Source organism: Ixodes scapularis, unplaced genomic scaffold (assembly GCF_016920785.2).
Source record: "Ixodes scapularis isolate PalLabHiFi unplaced genomic scaffold, ASM1692078v2 PGA_scaffold7__128_contigs__length_106722199, whole genome shotgun sequence".
Taxonomy (NCBI): Eukaryota; Metazoa; Arthropoda; class Arachnida; order Ixodida; family Ixodidae; genus Ixodes; species Ixodes scapularis.
In genome coordinates, this window is record NW_024609882.1 from 52,122,345 (window position 1) to 52,135,315 (window position 12,971).

Sequence of the window (12,971 nt, forward strand, 5' to 3'; positions counted from 1 at the left end):
GCGCAAGCTGCCGCCCGTTACAAAGTGTATAGTCCTTACTATCCATCCACCCATCCATCCGAATTTAAGCGCCTGGTGGTCTGGTCACCACAGGACGCTTTCAGTCCATGGGCACAGAGGAGCGGCGGCTATACGGTCGCTTCAAAATCTTTTGTGCTTCATTCTGCAGGTTCGTAAATACCTATCCTTGCACGTTAAACGGTCTTGCCATGGTTTTGTGCTGCTCCTCCAGTGCCCGCTGGTTCTTTTTAGAGTTGGTTATGTGTGAGTTCACGTTTTTCAGTTACTTGTGTTATCTGGGGACGTTGAATAAAACCCCGGCTCTATCACTAACGCTAATATTCTGGCTGCCATTGCTGAACAGTCTGCTAAGAACAATGCGCGTCATACCGAGATGGTTGCCATGCTAAATCAGGTCAAAGATAACCAGCATCAGCTAGAACTAACGGTGTTTTAGACATCAATTCAAGACTTGCAGCAGTCGAATCACTTGTGGAATCACTAGATGTGCCAGTGGATCCTGCTGAACTGTCTAATGTTGCTATACTCCGCGACAACTTTTCTTGGCAATGCAGCGGAAGGTACAGGCCCGCGTCCCCTCTCCCATTTTGAGTGTGCGCGGGCTCTCCTCCTCTCCCCGAAAATGGGGGAGGACGAGAGCCTGCGTACACTCAAAATGGGAGAGGAGGCGCGGGCCTGTACCTTCCACTGCATTGTCAAGAAAAGTTGTCGCGGAGTATGGTGAGGCCGTCCGAGGCGAAACTATCGTTCTGAATTCAAGATTTAATGAGCTTGAAGATAGGTCACGTCGTGGCAACTTAGTTTTCTACGGTATTGCTGACACCCTTTTCGAAAACTGGTCGCAGTCAGAGACTCATATCCGCGACAATCTTTCTACGATATTAGGACTAAATTTGCCTGGTGAGGTGCGATGCGATATCCCGTGCTCAAAGATTAGGCTCATACACAAGTAATAACTGCCGGCCAATAATTATTAAATTTTCTTCCTTTATGTTCAAGGCGAATGTTTTCTCTCATCGTTTTAAGTTCAAGGGAACAGGAATTTTAGTCAGTGAAGATTTCTGTCTGGCTACGCGGCAGTTACGTAAAAAGTTAATCGACTTCGGTAAAGGCACCGGTCAGTGGTTCTCGCTCAAACTAAACAGGCTGCACGTTAACCAAAAGGTGTATACTTACTGCCCTGTAACAGATTGTGTTTGTGAACTGACTCCTAGTCATGCTCGTGAAACTAACAACACCGCGTCTCTCCGGGGCACCAATAATACGGTAACCGGGCAAAAGCTCACCCGTTTTTTTCACAAACTCGGACAAAAGCTTACCTCACTTTTTTTTTGCTGCCAGTGCGAAAAAGAAATTGGGATAAAGTGCGGACACGATGGACATTGCACCATTTTAGAACTGGTACCCCATCCCATGCAAAGGTGCCGACAGATAAGCCATAACAGGCAGAGAAGCAACGATTTGGGACCAAAATTTAGGTCATCGAAACTTAGTGGAGATCAAGCTCGCTTGCCTCAAGATATCCCGGAGAACCTCTGTTCCCCGCCCAAGAAACTTCGTGAACCGAAGTTATTGAACCCGAAGAGTGATCGAAGAAGCGACGTCACCCTTCGGTGACCTCGCATTTTCATTGTTCTTACGTAACGCTAAACGAGCACATAAAGGTTAGGCGCAATGTCTCTTCATTACTAATGCATGGGTTTTCTTGGGGTTCAGGCTAATATTTGAAGTGAATGGCTAAGGAAATTAAATCATTTCCGTCATTGTGCGTCGTAAATGTATTTTTAATCAAGGATTCAGGGTGATGTGAAAGGGAAACTGAAGCAAAACTGTAATATACAAACCATTGAGTTGAGAATTTTTAAAATATTTTGAAGGAACAGGAGTTGAGCCTTTTGGACAAGTACAAGGCAGATAACAAATTTAGAAAGCAGTGCGGAATTCTGTATAGGCTGGCGTTCCTTCCACCACAGCTTGTGCCCGAAGGACTAACCTACATTAGGGAAAAGTCTACAGGTGACATCGGCGACCTGCTGGACTACTTTTATTGCACGTATGTCAACGGCCTCTTCCGTTAAGCTTCTGCTCCTTCTTCGGCGGCACCAGGGCGAGTTCTTTCCTTTGCCTGACTAAGCGCCGACGACGACCGCAGCTTCCCCCGGAATGGTGGAATATGTACGACGCCACTCTTCAAGACAAAGACCGGACGAACAACACCTACGAAGGATGGAATACCTGGTTCCAGAAGATTGTCAGCCTCCATCCAAGCGTCTGGAGGCTGATTGAATGCCGACAGAAAAATCAGGCGCTCAATGTCACGGCATTGACACAAGCCCGGGGAGGTGAGTCCCCAGTGAAGCGGATGCGAAAATCCACTCTGCGCCTGCAGAATTGTCTGAAAAATCTTTGCGAGGGGTTCCAGGTGCACCCAGATCTACCAAGACTGCTGGAGCTAGTAGGGGACTGCATTCGCTTCTAATACAATCGATAAATAAACTTGTTTCTACTCTGATCAGCAAACCATGTGCCTGTCAGATTTAATTTATCATTACATTTTAGTGTCGCACGCATGCACTTAAGTTGTCCGCACTCGTGTTGAGACCAACATGAAATTTTCTCCTGGTGAGCTTTTGTCTGGGTCTGTGATAAAATGGGTGAGCTTTTGTCCGGTATTCAATAATACAGTTTCCGCGCCGCGACCGGGCACCGATAATGCAGTTTCCTCATCTGTCCCAAGCAATAATTCACACGCGCCATCAACATAACTATAAAGGCCCGGCGACTAACACCGTCTCAATATTGTATTCTAACATGCGTAGTGTGTGCAACAAACTCGATGCCTTGTCATCTCTTATCGGCACGTGTAAAGCTGATATTGTTATTCTTACCGAAACGTGGCTTTCTAGCAAAAATTGCCGACAGTGAAATTTTTGAGTGTAAAAATATGTACAAATTGTATCGTTTTAACTGTGACTCGCGCTCAGGTAGCGGTGTTCTTATCGCTGTTGGCGATTCTATATAATATCGAGCGTTGTACCACTTAACATATCTTTGGATTTTGTGCGTGCCCGTGTACATGTCAGGAACAAGGATTTTTTTTCTTTTTTTTTGCGCGTGTTTTTGATTTTTTGCTTCGCTCTGAGCTTCATGATGTTTGAAATAGTTCGGTTTCCTCTTTCGTCTTTGCTTCTACTGGGTGATTTTACTTTTCCCACAATTAACTGGAAGAGCGACACTCCCACGATAAATGACCACTCATCACAGGCTTTTTTGGTTCTAAGCCTTTGCTTTGATTTTAATTTAAAGCAACTTGTACAAGAGCCTACAGGATGTTCATCTCATTCTTCCAATGTATTAGACCTCATTCTCACTACAACCCCTGACCTTGTGTCTCCCTTAACGTATTTGCCAGGTTTAAGTCACCATTCTGTTATTTAGTTCGACTTGCAGGCAATTACTTCCTCATGTAAATCATTTAAAATTATTCGCGACTACAAAAATGAAGATTTTGTTTCAATTGATAATGAATTAGACGCGTTTCTAACCAAGTACATCTCACGTTTTCATACGCGAACGGTTCAAGAAAACTGGTCTTTCTTCAAACAAAAAGTGAGTGACCTAACTAACCAGTACATCCCTCTGAAGCGTATTCGCTCTAATTCACGGGCACCTTTGTTTAACGCACGCCTTAAGCGTCTGCGAAATAAAAAGAATTTCGGCGCGCAAAATTAACAAAATGTACTGAGCGCTGGCACGCTTATGAAGCTGCTGATACGGAGTATAATTTATAAACAAGATGTCGCACAATCAAATCAGGAGTTTTGTCAGTGTACACTTTTTTCTCTTTTAAAAGATAGCCCACGAAAGTTTTGGAGCGTGGTCAGCGGTACTACATTCAGTGCAGCTGAGCTTTGTGATGCGAATGATATTCCTGTAGATCTAAACGATTGTTTGCAATGTTCTGAACGATGTGTTTGCTTCTTATTTTTCCCACACGACTCCTACCTGTTATCCACCTGTTTTTGGCGCTAATTTTAGTCCTATCTTTCCTGTTAGTATTGATTCAATTGGTGTCGACTGCTTAATCCAGAAGCTTAAAATTTCCGCGTGTGCTGGGATTGACGGCATTAATTCAAAGTTCCTGAAGAGCACCGCCATCTATTCATCCTTGATTCTTTCCTAAATTTTTTCAGCCTTTGCAGTGTTGGGTAGGGAAGGTGGTTCCTTTGCATAAATCAGGAACTGCTCACTCCCCATTTAACTACAGGCCCATATCATTGACTAGTGTGCCGTGTAAATTACTTGAACATATCATTTACTCTCACCTTGTTGCCTTTCTCGAGTTCAACTTGTTTTTTTTACTAACTGTCAACACGGGTTCCGAAAGTTGTTTTCTTGTGAAACACAGCTCGTATCGTTTGCTAATGACCTGTTAGTTGCTAGTGAGGCCGGGCTAATTGTTGACTGCATTTTCTTAGATTTTGCTAAGGCTTCGACTCTGTCTCGCAAAACATCCTTCTAATGAAACTGAGTAAACTTAATATTGATCCTATTTTAAACTGGAATAAACTTTTTTTTTTTATCTAGCCGCTCTTAATATGTTTCTGTCAATGGGCATACTTCTACTACTACTCCTTTTAACGTCCAGGGTACCACAGGGATCTGTCCTCTCTTGTTTCTAGTTTACATTAACGACTTCCCATCGCAAATAGGGTTCTCTATAAAATTGTTCGCGGATGATTGTGTACTGTATCGCGTAATGACTAATGCCCAAGATTGTGCTATACTACAGTCAGACCTCGGCGTAGCTTCTTTCTGGTGCGCTGAATCGCTAATAAAGCTTTACGTTACAAAATGTAAAAGCATGCATATTTCACGACTCTCTAAAAACATTGACACTGCGTATACATCCTTAATAATATACTATTAGATTCTGTTGCTTCATACAACTATCTTGGCATTCATATCACTCATAACCTTTCCTGGAACATGCACGTCGACTATGTCTTTAATAATGCTAATCGTATGCTTGGGTTTTTGCGCCGACACTTCCGTTTTGCTAACCTTCCGGTCAAACTGCAATTATATAAAACCTTAGTCAGGCCAAAACTCGAATACGCGTGTTCCGTTTGGGATCCGGGACATGTAACATTATCACACATTCTCGAATCAGTCCAGAACCGAGCAGCCTGTTTTATCCTTTCTAATTATTCTCGTACTGCTAGTGTTTCATCAATGAAGACAAATTTGGACTTATTTGACCTCGCGTTACGCCGTAAATACTTTCGTCTTCGTCTTTTCCATAAGATCTTTTAAAAAAAAATATCAACTACCTTTTCATGTGTCACATGTGTCACCTCGCAACGATCGCCAGTGTAAGGTTGGCACGTCGACGTGTCATACAAACATCTATTTTGACTCTTTTATTCCAAGAACATCTAACAATTGGAACTACCTCCCTGCCTCCACCGTGTCCATCCAGGACGCCACATACTTCAAGACGTTTGCCAACGATTTCATCTGTATCACCCACTCCTCTCTGCAGAGCCTCCGAGCCGTGAGAGTATAAAAATAAATAAATAAATAGACTGAGAGCTGCGTCGATCTGCGAAAATCGCGGGCGTGTGACGAGACTCATTCTATAGTGCGCGCTGCCGCTGCTGCCAACGCATACACACGTCATTATTTCTTTCTCGTGTTACTCACTTGTACGACTCCCACCCCTACTATGCCTCAAGCCCTTAGTTCTTGAGAAGCACCCAAGGTTATTAGATTATCTCAGATACGGAAATGTCCATGGTGCTGCTTGCACACACACGGCTCGCCTCCCGTAGCCTGCCGCCGTTAGACGCGCCGTGCACCGTCTTTGATATATATGGTAACTAGTGTATGCTATGTTTCGAAGCACAGCGTCTAGTTGTACTTGTAACTGAGTTGGGTGTATGTTTATACAGCGTGAGTCAGGTTGTCACCGTACTCTATGAAACGCGCAAGTTTTAGGACGACACCGTTCAGGGTAACCCCGTTTTGGCTGTTCCATAATTATACTTCAATAGCCTGTAAATTGTGCTCCTCAGATCAGATTATCACGATCCCCTACGATCCCCTACCACCAGAGAAGCATACGATCCATATGCACAAGGGCCTCCATCGAGGAGGCGAGAACATCTGCAGAAATGTCCGCCGCGGAACCGAAGACACAGATTGCCCTTGAACCAGACAAAGAGCAAGCAAGTCCATGCACGTTTCTGAAAGATGATGATGAAATTCCGCTGATGGAAACCAACTCTGAAGCAATCAACAGCTCCTCATTGACGGTTCTGTCCATTCACAATGATGACGGCATAGAATCTGAGGACGGCGAATATGAGGTCGTACAAGGAAAGAAACGACGAAAGACGAGCAAGAGCGAAGCATCATCTTCCAAGGATGGCGCCAACCTGCAAGTAGGATGCACAGTACTGTTTACCCCTACTGAGAATCACAAAGTAGAGTCACTCAGCAAGTTAAAGCTCACAGACTACCTGAACAACGCTGCACCAACCATGGTCACTGTTGTTCGGATTAACAAAGCCCGAAACATCGTGGCAGTTGATGTGAAACGACCAGCATTCAAAGCCGAGCTTCTCAAGCTAAACAAGCTCTGCACAATGCCCGTCAAAGCTTTTATACCGAACGACCGCTCAAACTGTTTTGGAGTCCTACGCGACATTGATCTAGATTGCACAGAGCAAGACGTAAAGGCCCAACTTCAGTCTTCTATCGGCATAGTACAAGTTAAGCGACTTGGCAAAACATCGCCTGTCGTACGGGTAGCATTTGCAGGAAAACAGGCACCTCAGCACGTCAAGGTGGGCCTTGTAAGAACCGAGGTCATTCCCTACAGTGCGCGCCCCCTGCAATGCTATAAGTGCCACAAGTTCGGCCACATAGCAGCTGCGTGCTCATCAGAATCACAAGTATGCGTTCGATGTGGAGAATGCCATAATGGCATGTGTGAATCCAAACTCTGTTGTGTGAACTGCCAAGGAGACCATGCCTCTAACGCAGCAGAATGTCCGATCAAGGCAAGAGAGACAGAGGTGACAAGATATAAGCTAGAACACAATACGACATTTCGCGAGGCAAAAGAGGCGATACATGCTAGGAAACAAACAAGCAAGCAATCGTCCCCGAAAGAAAAACATCAACAGAACACCAGCATCAAGGCTGTGCCACCAGCAACTGCTGAAGAGTTCCCTCCGCTTGAAAACCGGAACACAACCACTACTCTTGATGATGCCGCAACAGTCACACAAGAAGGTCCCCAAAAATCATCGTTTTGGGAGAAGCAAAATATCAAAGCCATTACTTCACGCACACCTTCAGGTCCAAGTGCGTCGGTATCAACCGAAGCAAGCAGTGGAATAGAGCCAACCTTTCCGTTTAAAGCGATAATCACGCTAGTGTTTACCACTCTCCGCAAAATATTGGCTTCAATATCATCATCATCTACTCTTCATCAGGTGATCAGAGCAATCCTTTCATTAGAGTCTCTTATCTCTATGGTATTCTAAACCATGATAGGGGACACTAATGGAGTAACTACAGTTCGACTTCAACTCCATGCCTGTTTTTCCCTCCAATGCAATTGTAACGGATTGAACACACGACTTCCAGAGTTCCACGACGACATCATGGCTCAGGCAGTCAATGCTATGGCTAAGCAGGGACTCAGATTGTCAGACATCTTACACATAGTGGGTTACGCCTTCTACTACAACAGGCTTCTACATCCCCAACATGCGCGTTACAGCCGAAAAGTCATGCCCGACCCGGTAGCTTGCAGTCAACGTCCACACACACCCAATGGCAGCCACCAATAAGAAAACTACAGGAAGCAACCAACGCCAAACGCCAGTGTCCATCCTTCAGTGGAACTGCAATGGAATTCGGCAACGTTTACCGGAGCTAAGAAAACACTTGCAAGATAACACCTACGACGCGCTCGCTATTCAGGAACCAAGAATACAACCGAACCTTCTCCGATTATCCGATTACATTTATTACCACGGCACCCCATCAAATGGAAGCGATGTACCAAAAACGGCCCTGTTTGTCCATACTTCGCATGCACCGATTGAACTCGATCTCAGTGACTTCAACACGGATAATTCTGAATTCGTAGCAGTAGAGATGGAGATTGCCAAAACCAAGTTAACCTTGGTCTGCTGCTATATACATCCCTCAGGGCATTGGGATCCTACTGTTCTCGTCGCGATACGTGCCCGCACAAAACATGCTATCGTATTCGCGGGGGATTTCAATGCGCATTCGGAAACATGGGGAGACTCTAAAACGGATCAGAGAGGGAAAAACCTGCAACAGACCATCGACAATATGGGACTCAGAAACACGACGGCCGGAACACCGACATTCATTCGCGCCGGGGTACACGGGAGTGTGATCGACCTCACCCTGACATCGCCCAGCTTGCGACTTCCCACCAAACCTGAACTGGACAGCTGGGGGAGTGACCACGTTCCAATCATCATAGGAAAACTTCCGAAGTCCAAGCTCAAAACATGCCACGTTGTTCACTGGGACAAATACCGGGCACTGCTCGATGAGCGACTCATGTCAGGGATCGATCTCACTGAGGACGTCATCTCGAACGCACTTGAAGCGGCAACACAGATTGTACAAGTGCCCAGCTCGAGACCTAACCCGGACCTCAAGTGGCTCGAACTAAGAGCTCAGAGAAGAAGGGCCCAGAGGAGATCCTGGCGCACGGGCCGCCCCGAGGACGTTCTGAAGTACCGACGGTTAGACGCAAAGTTTAGGAGACACGGTAAGAAGTTAGCCCGACGCCAGTGGAGGCTCCTCTGCGGTTCACTTCACAAGAGCGCCGGCGGGAGCAAAGCCTGGAAAATGGCAAACGCACTCGCGAGGCGACCATCTCCAAGAACACCAGTTCTTAGCATTGGGCTAGCGCGAAACCTCACACCTCTCAACATCGCAGAGCTATTGGCGGACGCTTTTACCACCGCTCCTACCACACCAATAACAGACCAGGCTCCGCAAAATTGGAGTAGTTTCTGCCAGCCTACGGCACCTCCCATGCAAAGCCCAGACGCTGACTTCAAGCTACACGAGCTGCAAATTGCGCTGCGCTCATCTCCACGGCACCGTTCGTCACCAGGATTGGATGGCATAACCAATCAAGCATTGAAAAACATCGATGAAATGTACCACCCTGCTCTGCTAGAATACATCAACACTATCTGGCGCACAGCACAGCTGCCCGATTCCTGGAAGGAAGCCGTCACAGTACCACTTCTCAAGCAAAACAAGCCTGCCAGGGAGATAACATCCTACAGGCCCATCTCTCTCACATCTTGCTTTGGCAAGCTGATGGAGAGAATGGTCCTGCGTCGCCTCGTTTACCACCTAGAGGCGACGCGAGCGCTTCCCGACTGCTTTGCGGGATTCCGACACCATCGATGTACCGCTGACGCCCTCGGGGACCTGATCAGCGCGCTCGAACAGGCGAAGGCACAAAAATGGTCCGCGGTGATGGTCTTCCTTGACGTAAGTAAGGCTTTTGACGCCGTTCAGCACACAACTATCATCTCAGCCTTAAGAACACTTGGCGTAAGAGGAAGGCCATTCCAGTATATATGTGCCTTCCTGAGTGGGAGAACAATGCGTGTCCGTGTCGGGAGCCTCCTCAGCGAACCAAGAAAGATCGTCAGGGGAGTCCCACAGGGCAGTGTTATAAGTCCTTTGCTCTTCTCTCTAGCCATATCCTCCCTACCCACAGCAGCCAAAGTAGGCGAAAAACCCAACTACCCAATCAACATGGCGGTATACGCGGATGATGTTGCGCTATGGGCGACGTCCTCAAGTCACCGAAGACAGACAATGGTGCGGGAAGTGCAGCGCGCAATCACGAACACCATCTACAGACTTGCACAACTTGGGCTTAACACATCTGGCGAAAAATCGGTCGCTATCTGTTATGCCCCAAGAAGAATCAACAAGTTCAGGCCAAAGCTATTCATTGGCACGAAGCAGATAAATATCGAAACAACAGCAACGTATCTCGGGCTGAAAATTGACCAAAGGCTCACCTGGGGGCCAGCAGTGCAAGATGTCATCCTAGCAATGAAAAAACACACAAACATCCTCCGATCACTAGGAGGCAACACCTGGGGCACGTCACAGGCAATGATGCTCCAGATGTATAGAGGACTAATTCTTGCACGGCCTCTCTACGCATTGCCCTTTGTTACACTCCGCCAAACCCAACTCGAAAACATTGAAAGAGTGCAACGGGTGGCACTCCGTGTATGCTTGGGTGTCCCCCGCAGCGCGTCATCCCAACGTACACTAGTAGAGGCCAACATCAACACCGTCGCCAATGCACTACAGCAACAAGCCTTGACACATCTAGTACGAATGAACAACTGCTTCTCGACCACCGCATTGGCGAGAAGAATCGCGGCACGGGAAGATTCGGAAATTGGCAGACAAGCAGCCACACTTGCGGACATCGCGGGCCCACCGCCTATCATCCCCAAGCTCCCAACAGGACACGAAGAACCTGACCCGCTCCTCGTCGATCTCCACATTGAGGACCTGCGAAGCAAGAAAACTGCAGCGACTACCACTACACGGCAGCTCGCCGAACACCACCTTGAGCGGCATTACGACGGCTGGACGCGCATCTTCACCGATGGCTCTGTACACCCTACCGACAAGACGGCCACCGCGGCCGCGTACTTCCAAACAGAAGCGACCTGGCTCACGGAGAAACTCTTGTTTCACGCCTCATCGACGACCGCTGAGCTAGCCGCGATTGGCCTGGCTGTGCGCGGCATTATCGCGAAGAACACCGCAACAAGAAGGTGGGTCATCCTCAGCGACTCCCAGGCTGCACTTGCCCTGCTCGGGAGCCTTCATCGTGCTCCTCCACTTGCGCTGGTCGTGGCGAATAATGCCATAAGACTCAAACAACTAGGACACACTCTGGCATTCCAGTGGCTACCTAGTCACTGCGGCATCTCTGGAAACGAAATGGCCGACCAGCTTGCATCAGAAGCACACAAGGACCTCACATGCCCGACATCCGCGGTTACTCGCTTTGCAGACGCCAAGCTCCTTATACGGAGGAAGATAACCAGCTTGCACCCAGACCCAGGCATCGCGTCGGGGGAACGCCCAACCAGGATCCCATGTGGCTTAGACAGGGCGACAGTCGCCGTGCTGCACCGTCTCAGGACGGGAAGCGCATTCACCCCGGTTTGGCTGCACCGCCTCAGGAGGCACATCGACCCCAACTGTGAAGAATGCAGTGTACCGGCGGACGCAGCACACCTCCTGGCGCACTGCACGAGGCTGGATGACCAAAGAACAGAGCTCCGTGCAAGGTACACCGCCCTCGGATTACCTTGCAACACTGAGGAAGAAATGCTACGGCCAAGAGGACCCAGAGCAAACAACGAGAGGGCTCTGAGGCACTTTATTACTTTCTTAGGGGTCACTGGCTTACTAAACCTCCTGTAGTGCTACTAAACCTCCTGTAGTGAGATGAAAGGCCGAACAAAAACGAAAGCGCAGCACCATATAAACACAAGATTCTCAGCACACGACTAAGTCATTGTCGCACCCTCCTGCCGGATCTCCGAACCTCCAGAAAACTGCTTTGTACAGGACACCTAGAGGGCACACGCCACGACATCGGCACAGCTGACCTCTTCCTCTAGGATGAAGATAAATCACGATCATACCACCTTTCCAGCGGCTTGACGTTGAAGTGTTGGCGGTTCTATTGTTTTATTACGTATGGACATTGACTTCTGAAAAAAAAAAAAAAAAAAATTTTTTTTTACCTCTCACATTTTCTACTATACTATCTCTTTCTTACCCCTTTCCCTTCCCTTTGCAGGACGGTGACAAGAATGCGCACACTAGCGTCCTACCAACTGTCCTGCATCCTTTCCAAGAGTAATTAAAATACATTGCCAAACAAACGCAAGTTTTAGACGAGAATCTAAATGGTGCTCCAAACAACGTGAGGCGGAATGAAGGGAGTGAAGGCGGTACCCTCCTTTGCGGGAGTTCCAAAACTGAAGTATAAACTAATTATTTTGGGTGCACCTCGACTGCACCAACTCTTCCTCGGCAGGAACAACCTCTACAGATAAAGCTTTGAGATCGGCTTGCAGTAGCCAAAAATTACCATTAACTCAAAATAATTGTTTTAATGCTGTTGTAAAAATCATAAAAAGCAAATACTGTCGTATAAAGATTTTTTGTTTTTGGTACTTTGAATTTTATGAATTCCTGGGAGAATTCAGCGACGGGGCGACGACAGTGTACTTGCCCTCTTGTTCTATGAAAAAATTCAAGTACTTCGATTTTATATCTTGTTACCACATCGGGGATGGGCCCAAAGTAGCAGCATAATGTAATCAAAGCTAAAGATGTCATTACTAAAACGCAAAGTATACGAAAATCAAAGAGCAGGTGGTCCCTAGAGCTCAAATGTGCCGCCAAGAGACTCGGTTATCTTGAAACGTGAACCACTGCTGTTTTCTTGATATCTCATTTTGCCCCATGCCCCGGCCCTTTCCCCTCCTCGTGTCGGCCCTTGAAATTTCAGGGGTGGGCCGGGTGGCCTATTAGACCCCCACACCCGAACGAGCTTGACACCCCTGGGCCCTGTTCATGACCAGGGTCCAGGGGCAGATTTAGAGGGGGGGTCCGGATGTCCTGACCCCCCTCTTGATTTCTGCGTCTGTAAAATTTAGGGCGTGAAACGAGGGAGAGGAGGAGGGGTTCCTAAACAAAGGGCACGCTGACCAACACCTGACCCGCCCCCCCCCCCCCCCTCAGGAAATTCCTGCATCCGTCCCTGCCAGGGTCCAAGGTGGTCCTGACCATCTTATCGGGCGCCACGGAACACG